Source organism: Branchiostoma belcheri, unplaced genomic scaffold (genome assembly GCF_001625305.1).
Source record: "Branchiostoma belcheri isolate BF01 breed outbred unplaced genomic scaffold, Haploidv18h27 scaffold32, whole genome shotgun sequence".
Taxonomy (NCBI): Eukaryota; Metazoa; Chordata; class Leptocardii; order Amphioxiformes; family Branchiostomatidae; genus Branchiostoma; species Branchiostoma belcheri.
This window is the reverse complement of record NW_017803932.1, coordinates 1,924,709-1,932,475: the sequence shown is the minus strand read 5'-3', so window position 1 is coordinate 1,932,475 and position 7,767 is coordinate 1,924,709. Positions and strand designations below refer to the sequence as shown.

Here is a 7,767-nt window from a genome sequence, read left to right as displayed (position 1 = left end):
GACGACCGTGACTCTGCTAACGTCATCTCCGCTGACGACCCATCTGCTCCTGTGCCAGCCTCGCCACCTGACGTCGTACGCGACACCCGTGTCTGCCACAGTCACCAGCATCCCCTACAAGAAGCCATCTGCTCCGCCGCTCAACTTGCCACCGCGCCGGCCATTGACTTTCGCGCTGCACAACAAGCCGACGCAACCATCAGAGAAGTTCGCCAGTGGCTACAAGACCCCGCCGGTCGCCCTCCCGCCCTTGCTGTACGCGGTAAGCACAGAGACTTGACTTTGTTTTGGTCGGACTTTGATTCCTTATTCTTATCTGATGATCTCCTGTACCGCCGCCCAGTCAACTCACCCCCCTCCGTGAAGCCGCAATTAGTGATTCCACGCGAATTGGCCTGCCACGTGTTACCCGCCCTGCACGACGATTCCACAGCCGGACACTTCGGGCCCTCCCGTACCCTACACCGCGCTCGGGAAAGGTTCTACTGGCTAGGAATGACGATGGACGTAGCCCGTCACTGTCGTGAGTGTGTACCGTGCCAACAGCGCCGTCAGCCTGTGCCGTCCCTGCGTGCGCCGTTCCAGCACATCACCGCCGACCGCCCCTTCCAAGTTGTCGCGACGGACATCACGTACATGCCGCTGTCATCCGCTGGGAACAAATATGTCCTAGTGGTGTCAGATGTCTTTACTAAGTACGTGAACCTGTACCCAATCCCGAAACAGGACGCCGCCACCGTCGCTGACAAACTCTTCCGTGACTTCGTCGGCCAGCACGGCGTACCCGACCAAATCCACTCTGACCAGGGTTCGCAGTTTGAATCACAATTGGTAGCCGAACTCTGTGCCCGCCTACAAATCAGCAAAACCAGAACATCTCCCTATCACCCGCAAGGTGACGGCCAAGTCGAACGTTTCAACAGGACTATGAAGAATATCCTTGCCAAAGCACTAGCCGGTCGCGAACACGACTGGGATCTCCTCCTCCCGCATGTAGCCTTGGCCTACAACACCAGCGTACACTCTACAACAAAGTTCACACCCTACTTCCTTGTTCACGGCCGGGAAGCACGCCTCCCTGTAGATATCGCCTGCCAACTACCCGCCACAACAACACAGCTCGCCGATCTCAACGCCGCCCTCACCTCCGTTCGCCAAGCTATAGCCCAATCCCACCAGACACAAGATCAGTACAATACCCCCCACGTACGCCGTCACCATTACCAAGTTGACGACCGTGTCTGGCTTCACCACCCGCCCACGGCTCAGCACAAACTCCGCCTGCCCTGGACCGGTCCGTTCGTCATCACCGCCACCCTGCCAGCCGGCTCTCCGACACCAATCCTGTACCGCATCCGTCCTGAGACCGGCAACCAGCGTCTACAGGTCGTTCACCACAACCGACTGAAGCCCTACATCGCCCCTACCCGCCGCCGCCTGCCAGCACCACCTGATGCGCCTCGCCCCGGCTACGCAGGCTTCATCCAACAGTATCACTTTGATCCACCTGCTCCAGTCCTTGCCCAGCCAGCACCTGTGCCAGTACCTGCCCAGCCAGCACCTGTTCCAGTACCTGCCCAGCCAGCACCTGTTCCAGTACCTGCCCAGCCAGCACCTGTTCCAGTACCTGCCCAGCCAGCACCTGCTCCAGTACCTGCCCAGCCAGCACCTCCACCTCCACCTGCCCCGCCGCCAGCCGCTCCTGCCCAGCCAGCTCAGCGTCCGCACATCATCAGAACTCGATCCGGCCGCATCAGTCGACCCCCTGACCGGTTTATGGACTTCGATTACGGCTAATGAACTCTAGGCATGAACTCTGTTAATTGACTACCACTGACACCTATGCCTGAATGAACACTCCTCTCTTACGAACTTTATCATCTTTATCATATCTCTATTATGTTGAGCGTCGTTCTTATATTGCGTATTCTTGTTTTTTTATATGTATTACTATGTACTATGTATTCGCTTCGCATGTCCGCTAGCGACTTTTTGTGCCCTCGTTTCGACGCAGTATGATTTGTTTACATTTATTTATGTACCAGTTTTGTTGTTTTTTAGATAGACTTGTTTTGATCCGTGCTTACTCACTGTATCTCCGTCCGGAAGTAATTAGCTCGAACCCAACACACTAGCTCCCAGCATGATATGCCCCGTCTACTCTTGTTGTTGTTATTGTTTTGTTTCCCGCTGCGGAGTCGGGGACGACTCCTTTTGTAAGGGGGGGCCAATGTTAGGAGTAGATATGGGAGTAGATAAGACTGTGACCGCACGGGCGGTCAAGACATATGGTCTTCATTAACAGGAATAAAGTACCTCCGGCCATGTGGCAGGAGTCAGTCTAGAGTGAGATCTCGTCTTGTGCAGTTCTCTGATAGCTCGGCTCACCCCGCTAGCCTCGGCTACCCTACAATTACACTACAGGAAAGCTAAAGGAAAGCTACTACCGGTAGGAGACCCACAATGGAGTATACATTTTTATGGTTTAAAGCTGAATACCATCAGACATGTGTTGTCAGAAGGGTACATACCGGTATTTGGTTTAAATGTTCATGTTCACTGAATGATACTAGTAATTTATTCAAAAGGTATTATGTATTTTGTTGGAGACTGAGAAAATGATGTAATTTGGTACTGGTATCATAAACACATAAAAGGAGCTTCGGGGTGTGTAACTGAGTACAGTACACCTAACCACGTAAGATATGTGTGTAGGAGGACTCGAAAACAGTAGTGTGAAGGCTGGTTTGTCAGCGACTGTCACACTGATACATGCCACACAAGTGCATCAGGCTCAACAAACAACCCTGTACGTATACACTTACAAACCCAACAACCTCAGGTCAAAGGACTATCTTACTAGTCAGTGGTATAAATGGAGGATGGACATATAATGGAATTCAAGGAGGGGAAATGATACTTTCTCTAAAGGAAAATATGTCAATAGAATTGGGGAAATCAAAGGCAGGTCAAGTTAAAGAAAATAAAAGAAAGATTCAAGCCAAATCAAAGACAAGAAAATTCCCATGCCCCAAGTCAAGGTCTAATAGAAAAAGTGTTCATTTCAAATGAAGGAAATGTCTTCTTCAATATGTCGTGTGTGTCAAAATATCCCTTACTGTTACGAGTATTAGAAATTTCATAATTCATATGATTAACGGTAAGTATATTAGACACAATTTCAGTGCACCAACATTCATTGTAATCATCAAATATCGAATGACAAAACGAAACTGAATACGAGCAATCACTGTTTTTGTTTACATCAATTATTGGTAGGCATATGCAAATTATTGGTAGGCAATTACCCACCTACCACCCACTTTTTGCCTCACTGGCTGTGACGTCATGGCGATCAGTCATATTTATTAATGTGCATCATCATCATCATCATATTCTAACATATCAAATGACAAAATGAAACCTTGACATAAACCTCTGTTTCTGATGCTCTGTTTAGGTATAATAAGTACATATTAAAAGCAGAAATCATGGTGTTGGAACTTGGGCAACCTGAAATGCTGCAGATGGACAACCTGATGGGAAACCAACATAATTTTGGGCTACTAGGTCACCCAGTGTGTAACTTGGCTTTAGTAAATGTTAATTTGAGCCCTGGTTTCAAAGTATTCTTTTTTTTTTCATAAAGGCTATCCCTTGAGAAGAGAGAAAGCCGTTGTTTCCGTGTTTCCGCCGTGGCCAGGGTTTCTACAGACGGAGGAACTCACTTCCGCTTGTGGCACAACCGGCGCAGACAGGATTTTGCTTCAGTTTCTTCAATAATACACACACATATAAATTCAACCTTACCTCATCGGCTTCTTTCTTTCCCTGTTGTATGAAAAAATAAATAAAACCAAGAAAATCAGCACAACAGATCTTCACGGAGAGGGCAGACGATGTAACCAGGGGATTATAATTTATCCTGGAATCGAACGAATGATCACGATTGAGCGGGTCAGAAACCTGACATGCATGGGGCATGGGTGGGCACCCCGAATTCCACCACATTTCGCTTTTTATCTAGACCACAAAGCCATATAGAAACAACTCATACCTTCAAATGTGTCAAGGGTATCTCTATCAGCAACTTGTTGCCTCCTCCGTCCCCATTTCGCGTAGATTCAAGAGAAATATCGGCGGACTATTTGCAAATGAATGACAACATCGCTAACATGGGCAGCCATTTTGTTTATGCCTGCTGATCACGTGACGTCGGAACACGAAACCCAATCTCCAAGCAGATGTTGGGGGTGTCGGATCGAGTGACGTTTCCTGCCTGCCGGTGTTGCGGATTTCTCTGAGTGACAGGCAGCCATCTGTGGTACAATCCATACAGACATCTAGATAGATGGACTGTTCGAGAAGCTCGAAAAGATTGCGATCTTTCACCCTATAATATCATTGCCCTAGCATCTGCTTTGAGATTACACTATTATCAAGGAGGTCCCAAAACCTTGCACTGTTCAAACATTGCATTTGCAACGAGCTCGAGCAGAGATGCTGTCCTTCTAATATTCAAGCAGATGTTATGAGGAAAGATTGCAACGTTTTCTGATTGCACTATTTTTTTCAGACATACGTACATTGTAGTACATCGCCGTGTGCTCAAGTTACATACACATAGACGGCAGCACTCCACCGTATGTCTTCACGGATACTTAACTGCTGGCTAATCCTTGCCACGTGTGACGCTGTCAACCGTGTAATGAGGCGTGGCCGTCACCAGCATGCCCTGGGAGCCAGGCTGTCCTTAGGGTAGCTAGCAAGCTACCCAGTCTCAGGGTAGTTTCCACCAGAGGCTAAATTTTGTAATTTTACTGTTTTTGACTGAACCGTTGTTAGACCCTTGTTGGACTGGTCATCAGTCGCCCACGTCACCCCTTCATTGACAAATTTCCCGGTTAAAATTCCGAGGGTTAAAATTTCCCGGTCAAAATAAATTTCCCCGGGGAGCATGCCCTGACCCCTATACCGTAGATCAAAGTAGATCAATCACACATTCGGCGCTCAACACAGACCATGGCTCAAAATGGCACAGAGGAATCTAAAACTTTTAATACAATGTAGAAAACCCAAGCAGATGATGGAGAGGCTGATCATGAATCGTTGCGTTTTTCTACATCAATAAGGGGGCACACCCCAGTTTATTTTGGGTCTCAATTCGATTCTGCATACCCTCAACTCTAGCGACCGTCTCTTTCAGGAAAAACCTCTTAAGCCAAAACACTCTGTTTGCAAATGAAGGATATCCCTCTAGCTACGAGAACAAAAGAATTTCAATTTCTTTCACCTCTCACATTTTAGCAAATTTTAGGGGGAAAAAGAATTTTTCGCTGAAAAATGATGCCAAAAATTGGCCATTTTCACGTGGAATTAAACCCATCACCCAGATTTTTGCCACCGATATGACTTATATGGTCGGAAAGAGAAAACCCTTATGTATTATTAAGAAAAGTATAAAGAAAATCCTAACACTGAGATTATCACAATAGCCCGTCGCGCGAGGCATAGCTACAGCACCCCCAGAACGCATACAAGGCAAAACTAGGTCAAACCGAAGCACCGCGCTCAGGGCGGAAGGACACCCGGAAGTAAGTCTCGGGCCCGAAATCAATTTTCACCCAAAACACGCCACTTCTTACACTTTTCAGCCATGTTAGTAGCTAATCCCATTTTGCAGCAGATTATGAGAAATGTAAACTCAAACATGAACCATCGGAACCCCTTCGTCACTTTTTTTCCGGGCACTATAGTGGAAGAACTGGTGTGTGCACCGATAACAGCCCATTTCTGTGTACAAGTAATTGCAGTGACTAGGCGGAGATACTAGTAATCTCCAAGCAGATCATACGGTGGCAAGACAGTATCTATTGGCCAGAGGAGTGCTAATGGACACTCCTCTGGCCAATGGATACTGTCTTGCCACCGTATGATCTGCTTGGATGGAGATCAGGCGGAGAGCCCAAAGAGGCCAGAAAGTCACTAGACAACATTGCTTCAAGGACTAGCCTCTACTAGGCACCGCGGATCGCTGGAAAAATAGTAGTAATTTGGCCGAAATATAGGGATAGTATACCAGAGAAGATCCAGGGCCATCGAGAAGCTCCAATTTGCGACCCACGGGTGCCTGGTAGAGGCTATTAAGGACGTCCTTGATTGCTCATACAGTTACAATCCGAAGAGAACCCATGCAATCTTGTACGTCTTCTAGGTTATTAGGTGGTGTATCAAGTTTCTATCCATATCTACCGTTCCGTCACAAACTAGGCCAGCTCTTCGCACGCAAATCCAATCTATGGAGGTCCATGGTCGTCACTTTGGTTTACCAACTTTCTATCCATATCTACCGTCCGGTCACAAACTATGCAAATTTCCTTTGAAGTTAATAGATTCAATAAAGTTCAATGTAAACTGAGCCGACAAATCAAAGGACGAAGCTGGTACATGGTATACTAAACAGGACGAGGTTCCACAGATGATAGCGTGGTAAGGGAAAGTCGCGGAAGGGTTTTTCTTTGCCCGTGGGACAGGGTGACAAGCAAGAAAATGGGACTGGGCATCCATAATTCAAGGCGCTAGTTGTTAGCAGAAGTTCTTTCAAAGCAATTTGGTCGATGAGTGGTCACTTACATGTCGATTTGGCGCGCATAATTTACTTACACAAGACTTGCTGACAGGCAGCGGTGGTCCCACTATTAAAGGCCAGGTAGGCAGACAAATGGAACGAAGGCAACGTACACCGCACATTCTAGTAACGTGTAGGGTGTGAAAAAGAATAAGGTAAGAGAGGTTTGTTTGTTTGTTTGTTAAATGTTTCTTTGTTTTGTTTGCTTCGCATAACCGACAACGTTGCCTCTATTTACGGTAACACACCAGTTTTGTACATAAATACAAGCTTGAGGTGTGGCTCTTCTCAAACATGATACCTCCGGCTTAACGTCCCATCCCAAAGGACGTCTCTAACTTCAGCTAGGTACTCATTACCTTCGCCAAGAAGGTTATGTTTTCAGGGGCGTTCGTGTATGTGTGTGTGTGTCTGTCTGTCTGTCTGTCTGTCTGTCAACACGATAACTAGAGAAGGTCTTGATGGATTGTCTTGATACTTGGTAGGTGGGTAGGTCTTGATGAGACCTCAAAATGATTAGATTTTGGGCCACCTGGCGGCTTGTCATGGTACTGCAGCAGAACTTCCGGTTTTGATATCTCATGATCCAGACATGCTAGGGTGACGAAATTTAGATGGTAGATAGCTCTTGTGCTGGGGATAAAATGACATGAGTTTGAGCCCCCTAGTTGCTTGCTCTAGAACTGCAGGGGGGTTTAATGGACAAATGTTTAAAGGGGGATAACTCAAGAACCGATGGATGGATCATCGTGATTTTTGGTATGTAGGTAGCTTGAGTGATGCTTGCCATAATGATATTACAATTATGCAAATATAGATGTAATTTGCATAATTAATGAGGAAATTCTATTTATCCGCTGCATTCCATAATAGGAAGTTCAAGCTTGTGACATGTTATTAAGAATGAGAGAAACACAGGTAGATATCAATTATGCAAATGAAGACTTAATTTGCATAATTAATGAGAAAATATTATAATTGCATAGTGGTAACTGCCTGGAATTTTATACTTATTACACTTTAAACTTATTCAAATTAGGACCTCATTTGCATAATTTATGAGAAAATTTCATCATGGCATTCTTTGTTAAGATAAGACTGTCTTTTGGTGGAGAATATGATCAACAGATATAATTCAT

At 46.2% G+C, this 7,767-nt stretch overlaps 1 protein-coding gene across 4 annotated transcripts in view; it reads right to left on the bottom strand.

Annotated features, from left to right (window-relative positions):
• LOC109474822 (rho GTPase-activating protein 32-like) overlaps positions 1-4,209 on the bottom strand; it is a 27,025-nt gene extending 22,816 nt beyond the window's left edge. For 3 of the 4 annotated variants that reach the window (XM_019775228.1, XM_019775226.1, XM_019775229.1), the window contains exon 1: positions 4,058-4,209. The gene's annotated coding sequence lies outside the window, so the exon portion shown is untranslated. Of the gene's footprint in view, positions 1-3,810; positions 3,832-4,057 lie in introns of all 4 variants that reach the window. The other variant, XM_019775227.1, reaches the window with a different exon arrangement.
• Positions 4,210-7,767: the final 3,558 nt, after the last annotated feature.